General features: G+C 39.2%; 1 pseudogene; it reads right to left on the minus strand.

The window, feature by feature from the left end:
- Window positions 1-609: 609 nt before the first annotated feature.
- Window positions 610-5,523, minus strand: LOC118823850 (annotated as a pseudogene).
- Between the last annotated feature and the right edge of the window lie 3,374 nt (window positions 5,524-8,897).

Genomic DNA, 8,897 nt, shown 5'->3' on the forward strand with positions numbered 1-8,897 from the left:
CCTGGCTGGTGAAGCATGTTGGGCCATTGCTATTGAATATTTCTTAAAGTGCCTTATTGTGATTTGTAAATCAAACAACTGGCCTACAGTCAGTTATGAAATCTACCATTTATTTTTAATCCATATTTTAAAGAGGAAATGCCAATAACAATATAGATTCACAGATTTATGACCCTTGAAAAAATGTTAAAAATGTGTCAGGATTTGCTGTGTCATGGTTTTATCTCTAAAAGGTTTTAGCCACGTTGGGGCAGCAGAAATTAGCTAAAAGCACAGCATCTGACATTATCAGCTTCTAACAGTTGTAATGATTCAGGAATGAGTAAAAAGTAGCCTATAGCTGCTAAATTTAAACTTCTGTTTTTTTTTTTTTTGGTGCCATCTGATGGTTTGTTTGTACTGCAGATGATCAGTTGCTTCCAACAGGGGATATTATTGATTTGTGTGGTTTTATCATGTCATCCTTCATGGTGCCATTCTCAGCTGTTCAGTCACTTGATGTGCGTTTTGGTGTCCAGTTGGCATTAAATCATCGTTGTTGTCGTCAGTCAGCATTCTGCAGAAATCTGATATCAACACTGACATTTGTTGATAATCAGATCCAGAGATTCATTTTGGCTTCTTTGGTAGTGATGGATGGATTATCTTCTGGGGCATTTCTGTGTTCATTTTCTTGTCACATGTGTCTCCATAGTAACCATTTTGACAAATACACAGCCATTCATTGGAGTTCATCAGTCTCTTAAACTTCCCTTTGTTCTTGCATACGTTACGTTCGTTCACAGGCACCTTCCTGGAGACATGCACAGAAACCTTATATTTGTGCCCACTCGCTGTGCAATCTATTCGATTAAGTGGTGGTGGGAACTCTGCAAACTCTGCTTTATGATCAGCGGCAACTGTTACTTTGGCAAAATTTGTAAGATACATTGTGTCACTACCTCTACTCCAATCTCCAGGATGCAAGCTGCATTCAAAATGACATTTTGGGTTTTTTTTGAAGCATTTTTCAACAAATTCTGTAACATCATCAGTTTTCTTCTCTTCGTCTGCTTTCAGAGTGTAGGTAACAGCTACAACGATTTCGCCTATATTGAGCTTATTCATATTATATATGAACATATTTTGTTTTCTTAGTTTTGATGCTTTTTCTTGTTTTTGGTTGTACACCACCACCACCCAGTTGTACCAGCTGTACTTTTTGTCCAGAAATGTTTTCACATTCTTAGCAATATCGTCCTTTTTGTCAGGACTGTATTTTTTGGCTATCTGTTCCACGTCATCCTTTGCATACTTTTCACTGTTGTCCAGGCAGTAATCCACAACTTCCTGCTGATGTTTATAGACGTTCTTCAACATCTGAGCATGTTCAGCTTCTTTGTCTGATGTGCTGTCAGTCAGTTTCCAGTAAACCTCTTTGAGTACAACCCCTTCCACAGCAAACTACTGAGAAAAAAGTTATATTTGTAGATCTCGTTTAAGTCGCATTTAAACTTGCTCTTCAGCAGCTCGTTGAGGTTTTTGGTGAGAGATACATCTTTGACCGTCAGGTAATGGTAAAGCTTTTCCACACTGGTTTTAGTACATTTGTAGTGTTTGCGGTAGTCTTTATCTTCCTTGGCCACAGTTTTAAAGTTCTTAAACCCGACCTTTCTCTCCAATTCCAAAAACTTCTTCCAGGCATTAAGGATGCAGGTTTCATCTTGAGAGTAGATGCTGGCATAGCTGTTCCATTCCACGTCTGTTGCCAGGTCAGAGATCTGTGTGGAGAGAGAGTCCAGTTTTCTGTTTACTTCAGCAAACCCTTGCTCGAGCTTTTTCAGCACCGGGTCTTCTTGCGGGATGAAAACCAAGACCGTGTTGATGACAACGGCGATCAGAGTTCCGACGCCAGGCGCCAAACTGGCAAAGGTGGCAAGGTTCTGCATCATACCTTTCAACTGCGGATTTTCCGCCACATCTTTAAGTACAGACAGAGCGCTTGTTAAAATTTGTAATGATTTTTCTGTTTTCTCTTTTGTGTCGGAAGGCAGGCCTCTCTTGATTCTATAGAGGGCTAAATGGTCGGTGGAGGAATGTGACCAAGCAGAGGACGTCGTCCAGTAAAGAAGGATCATTGAAGCCAACAGTGTCGAGGCAGACCACCGTGGGGACGCCATGACTGCAACACACATAACATGGATTTATTTCCTAACTGTACATTCTAGAGTAAGACAGTCTCCCTTCCCAGCCTTTTCATGTGTGGATTTTTTTTATTTTAATTTAAATTGGAGAACTACAAGTTTTTATAGCGTATAAATTGTAAATCCATTTGTAAAGACAAACTTGTGAATTTCACCCATAAAAACAAACTAGTATGCTATGAATCCACAGTTATGGTGCCGTGCAGGCTCATTTGCTTCCTGTGGACTAAATATTTCATCAGCTTTGCTGTCTTACATGTCTTTTTGTGTAAAAATGAAGCACTGTTTACGCGAAAGCTCAGCTACAGTAAGCCTGTGCTTGTACCAATCTCCAGTGCTTTCATATGAGTTGTGTAGTCTAGGCTTGCTGAGCTTTCTGATGCTGCAGTTCAGCCTAAAACACAGATCTGGAGGGGGAAGAACTGGCCTAAACTAAAGTCTAACCCTGCTAGACATGCTCTCCCATCTTTCTGTCGGCTAATCACTCACCGGACATTAAGCCAGACTTTATACAGCTTTGAAGAACTCGAGGTCTGAAATGAGGAATGGTTGTGTGTTTGTTTTTACTGAAATGCAGCTGCACAGCAACATTATGGTTTTGGTCATCGAGCCACACATGAAGTATGTGGGTGTCATTCTCAACTGAAGTTTGATGCCCAATTTAGAAAACAATCAAACTTAGAAATGCTATCAAAATGATTTTTATTTGATAAGATCATGTGTATCATATCAGTGCAGCTCAGACACAGATACGTGCCACGATTTTATCACGTGTCCTACTGTGTGATCATCCAGCACCTGTCAAACAGTAATCAGGCCCATAATGTCATTATTCAAACATCAGAGTCAATAAGAGACCAGTGAAGTGGTCAAATTATTCTACTCAGAAGTTTTGACAAAGTTCGTAAACTGGCTTACTTAAGATATAATAGCAAAGTAGTGATGACCTGAGGGGCAAAGATGTGAACTGAGAGTTTCAAGGCACAACAACTGACTGCTTTTGATCTGTTTTGTCAGTAAAAGGCTCACAGTAATGAAACAACATTGAAATTCAAAACACAATCACAGCTACACAAATGAAACAACGGCATACATCAATACACATTCACTCACACACACACACACACACACACACACACACACACACTCACATACACACACACTCACATACACACTCACACACACACACACACACACACACACATACACACTCACACACACACACACATTCACTCACACACACACACACACACACACTCACATACACACTCACACACACACACACACACACTCACATACACACTCACACACACACACACACACACACACTCACATACACACTCACACACACACACACATTCACACACACACACACACACACACACACACACACTCACATACACACTCACACACACACACACACATTCACTCACACACACACACACACACACACACACTCACATACACACTCACACACACACACACACACACACACACACAACCACACACACATATACACACACACACACACACACTCACATACACACTGATTCTGTTTTATCAGCTTATTTGTTTGGCAACTTCACAGGGACAGGGGCTGTAAATTAGCTTCCCTTAGATACCATGATTTGGTTACATCTGTTGCGCTGCTTATCTGTATTAATGTTCATTTTGTCAGCTATTTTTTATTTAGTCTTACTCTATGTTACCTTTGCTGCTCATTTTCAGCTCCTTCACAACAATTTGCTAACCTATTAGCTTAATGAGGTCGCTGTGGCTAGAAAACACAGCCTACGTAACACCACTGCCTTATAAGTTGGCTGAACATAGCTTTAAAGAAAACAACCTGACATTGCCAACAACACCATAGGCAACATTTCAGATGTATGTCAGAGAAATATGCAAATGAGTTGGATGGAAACTGAGCTATTGATATGAGCCTTGGCAGTGGGCTGTTCACCACACATTAATGGCAAACACCAGATACTTTAAAGAACTTTATTTAATGAAGAAAACATTTTCTTTAATCTTGTTTAACCTCACAGTTTGTCTAAAAGTGGTGAGCTGACTAACTTGGGTGATATCGGACTACTACGCCAACTATACAGTTAGCCCAGCCTACAGTAAGCACTGATAAAAATCTTGCTAGCTTGCGAACTGTCACCAGAAAACTTTGCTTATAAATTACCTTCAGGTATTTCCAGAAGTTTTTGTGTGAGCGTTTCTAAATCTCTGAACTGCTCCATTTCCACCTTGTAAACAAGGTGATGTATAGGCCTACAAATAATGTGGACTTAACATCCAACTACCAATACAGCCCAAAACATTGATGCTAGCCCCACATTAAAAATGTGCACTGGGAGAAATACAAACTGTTAGCGCAAAACACAGATCCAACCAATATGGCTGCCAATGAATGGTTTCACTGTCGTGGCCTGCCTACCTAGTGTTGATGGAGATCAGTATAGTAATACAGTATATAGCTTTAATAAACCTCATTCCAAAATTAAAGTGAGTTGTCGAACATTTTAGGGGGACGAACGCCCCACCCCCAAATGTTGCCATGACCAAGACATTAGCCTACCTCACTTTCTTTGTGGTGAGCCTTCATGTGCAGCTTGAGAGTTAAGGTATTCCTACCAGCTATCATGTCCACACTGCCTACCTTCTGATGTAACAATACATTCCATTTTTTCTCAGATTAATTATACAGAAAATTGACCCAAATATCAGCTCATTTCTTTCTCCCAACTGACGTTGTCATTATTTAATGTTTAATTGCTGTAAAATAGTTCAAACGTAATGTAAGATTAGTCTTCACAGTGCTTAGTCCTGATATGCTGTGTGCAGTGTAGGCAATGAAACTGCTGCACATGTCATCCAATGAACAGGATATTTGAATCGTAATTTAGAAAAATTCTGTAACATTTTGTCGCCTCTTTTTTGTGGATTAAATTGAGATTTTGGTAGTTTTTCTTTTTTAAACTACATTTAGTCTTTTTTCTTCATCAATATTGCATGTTGATGTAGTCACAGTCAGTGTTTAATCATGTTGGTGCCGTCTCATCATTGTTTCATCTTAGTTATGGAAAAAAAAACAATGGTCAACAAACACATTTTGTCTTAGGTTTCAGTAAGGAAATGAACACTTATCTGTATGTAACAATGCTTATCTAAGTGGTTCCTGTTAAATACATGAATGTTAGATAAAGAAGCAAGGAAATACTGCAGACCTGGAAAGAGGCTTGGAGAGCTGGAGTCGTGGTCCAGAGAGGTGTGGGTGGTGTTGTTTGGTCAGCAGGTAGGCTGAATCTAGAGGTTGCTGGAATCTCAGAGGAAGCCTCTGATCTCTGAGCTTGACAGGACAGAGCCAGTTATTTTTATAGAAGACTGATTGGCCACACCTGCCGTTCGGCTATATGAGTTTCATCCACTTTGGGGCAGGTGGGGCTGGACAGAAAATTTGCCTTGAAATTATAAAAGAGTGAGGCAGAGCTGTGGTATTTTATCAGAAGAACTCAATTTGCATTTATATAATCCAGAAAACATGTACAGCATGTACAGCGGTCAACTCACTCTCTTGGTCATACCCTAGACCTTGTCATCACAAAGGGTCTCAATGTCTCTATAATCATCAAATTGGCTTTATCTGATCATTTTTGTTCTTTGATGTGTCTATGTACTCACATATTCAGAACAGATCTATAACTGTACAATAGAGAGTCTTAGGCACTTTCAGAGCCTCAAGTCTGTCTAATATTGTTTTTGGGACTTGTCCCTTGCATTTAGAGATTTCTCCACATTCTCTGAAACTTCTAATGATGTTATGTACCATAAATGATGAAATACCCAAGTTCTTTGTTATTTTACGTTGAGAAATATTACCCTTGATTTGTTGCACTGTTTGATCTTGCAGTCTTTCACAGAGAGTGGTGGATGAAGTACCCAAATCATACCCAAGGTAAAATATTACTCCAGTAAAAGTAGAAGTTCCTCCCTTTAGACCTCCACTTGAGTAAAAGTACAAAAGTATTGGCCTTCAAATGTACTTAAGTAAGAAAATAAAAGTACTAAAAGATTAATTATTACTTTAATGTCCTATTACCATTTTTGTAACAAGATTCTGCTTCATTAACTCATTTTAGGTGAAAATACTCCAGTGTCACTCTTGGTAAATCAATCTTTTAATAGAATGTCATTAACTAGTCTGTACTAGTCGTTGATGTCTATTAAAATGATCATAAGCACAAAAACACTAAAGGCAAACAATTTCCATTAGGCAGAACTGAGTGGCTCTGAAATAACTTTTTGTAAACAAGCAAAGTTTCAGTTTAAGATTTATTTGCAACTTAGTTACAAGTTTAACTTTAATAAAAACTTTAAACTCAGATTCACAGATAAGTTTTCCCTTACTATATTGCATTTGTAGGTATCTGTTCATAAACATAAACTAGAAAAAAACAAATTTACTATAAAATGAAATGTGTTTGTATAAATTCAGAAAACAGAAACACGCCAGTCACAACTGCATTTGTGTATATATTTCTTTATTGTGGTCTATTTACACAAAGTTAAGTTAGTTCCATGTTGGAATAGACACTCCCAAAATTTTGCACTGCTGCACTGACATTGAACCATATGCTTGCACTGGGTAGGTATGTCCAGCAGGTCAAAACAAGCTCAAAACATGCATGCTGTACCCTGATTGGTGCGCTTCCTTCACGCTTCTTTCATTTTGATGTTACGTTTTTATGCACAGATGAGCCAAAAGGAATGACAGATTTCGCAAAATGTAGTAGAGTAAAAAGTAAGATATTTGACTTTGGAATGTAGTGGAGTGAAAGTAAAAAGTCACACAAAATGGAAATACTTCAGTAAAGTACAGATACACAAAAAACTACTTAAGTACAGTAACAAATTACATTTACTTAGTTACTGTGCACCACTGCTCACAGAGTGGTGAACCCCTCCACATCTTTACGTCTGAAAGATTCAGCCTCTCTGAGATGCTCTTTTATACTCAATCATGTTACTGACCTGTTGCCCTTTATCCACCAGGTGGTTTTGATTTTACACAACTTTACCAGTCTTTTCTTGTCCCGTCCCAACTTTTTAAAATTGGGTTGCTGGCATCAAACTCAAAATGGGCATATATTTTTAAAAATAATCACATTTCTCACTTGAGACATTTGAAATTTTGTCTTTATAGTATTTTCATTTAAATTCAGACTTTAAAAGATTTGCACATCATTTCATTCTGTTTTTATTTACAATTTGTTCAGCGTCCCAACTTTTTTGGAAATGGTGTTGTATGTACATGTACCTGTGTCCATTAATACACTGTCTAAGCATAAGCTGTGTGGTCTTAAAGCATCTGAGAGTATCACTGGTATTGTCTGTGTGTAAGTAAGTGGCAGTCTGTGTATTTAGTGCTGTTACATGTGTTTGTGAATGTGTTTGATATATGGTCACTACTTGACTGTGTGAGCTGGTGTGTGCACGTGGTAGCTGTTTGTGTCAGGCTCAGTGTGTGCCTGGTAGAACCATACAAGGGAGGCCAGGGATAGACAGGACCGAGAGGTGGGTGAAGCACCAGTGGGAAGGAAGAAGTACAGCCATTGTAGACTAAGTCTGGCCATCAATCTGGCCACCCATCTTACCACTACAGCACAGCTTGAACCACTCCACCATGGCCTTTCTCCATGAAGCCTGAACTCCGCCCTAAAAAGCTTTCACCATGTTCTCAGTAGTGTTCTTGAATAGAAAACCTCATTTTGGTTATAAACAGCTCTTCGCTGCTTTCAGGCTTGCTGGATAACTTAACAAGACGATGATAATGATATGACAGAATGTGCTTCCCAAAGGAGCTGCAGTTGCACCATCACTGCCATATCAGCTACCATAGAACTTGATGTAGGTGGGATAACTGCTCTCTCACTGCACTCTGTATGTGTGTATGTGGTGGCTGTTTGGCTGTGTGTGTGTGAGTTAGAGAGAGAGTTGTGGCTTTGTTTACTGTGAGCCACAGGAAACAGTCTAGAGAATCATGTTTCTTGTGTGTGTGTGTGTGTGTGTCTGTGTACTTGTGTTTGAATGTGTGTGTGTGAATTCCATTTTCAGTTTTATTTCAGCTTTAGCACCAATAACAACTGAAACTGTCTCAAGGTGCTTCACAGAACCCAGAGCCTGAACCCTGTAGAGCAAGCACTGAGGTGAGAGTGGCAAGAAAAAACTCCCTTTTAAATGAAGAAAGCTTGAACAGAACCCAGCTTGTAATGGGTGTCCTATCTGCTTGGCGCCAGCATGGTAAAGAGGCAGAAAAGTAGGGGTGAGCAGAAGAGAAGCAGAAAAATTCATACATGCAAAAAGATTAGTAACATTTTAGTAGACATGCAGTAAACATGATACGTGTGAAACTACCTGATACATACAAGACGATATATGTGTGATACATACAAGATTGATAGTGTTAAAAAATGGAGGGTGATCAGCAAAGTAGTGGTTAAAGAACAGCTTAGTGGGTATTCAGTGTGCCAGCATGCACATATAATGGTCATACAACATATTGAGGGTCAGGGTGTACTCAGAGGTGTACTCATAGGGTTCCTATAGAATTGAGAATTTATAGAATGAGTAGATTATTGAGCATATTAGCAGAGAAATGGGTAGCTAAGCTAGCAATCCAAATGTGTGCACTGTAGGCAACCACCAGGA

This window comes from Colossoma macropomum, unplaced genomic scaffold, assembly GCF_904425465.1.
Source record: "Colossoma macropomum unplaced genomic scaffold, Colossoma_macropomum, whole genome shotgun sequence".
Taxonomy (NCBI): Eukaryota; Metazoa; Chordata; class Actinopteri; order Characiformes; family Serrasalmidae; genus Colossoma; species Colossoma macropomum.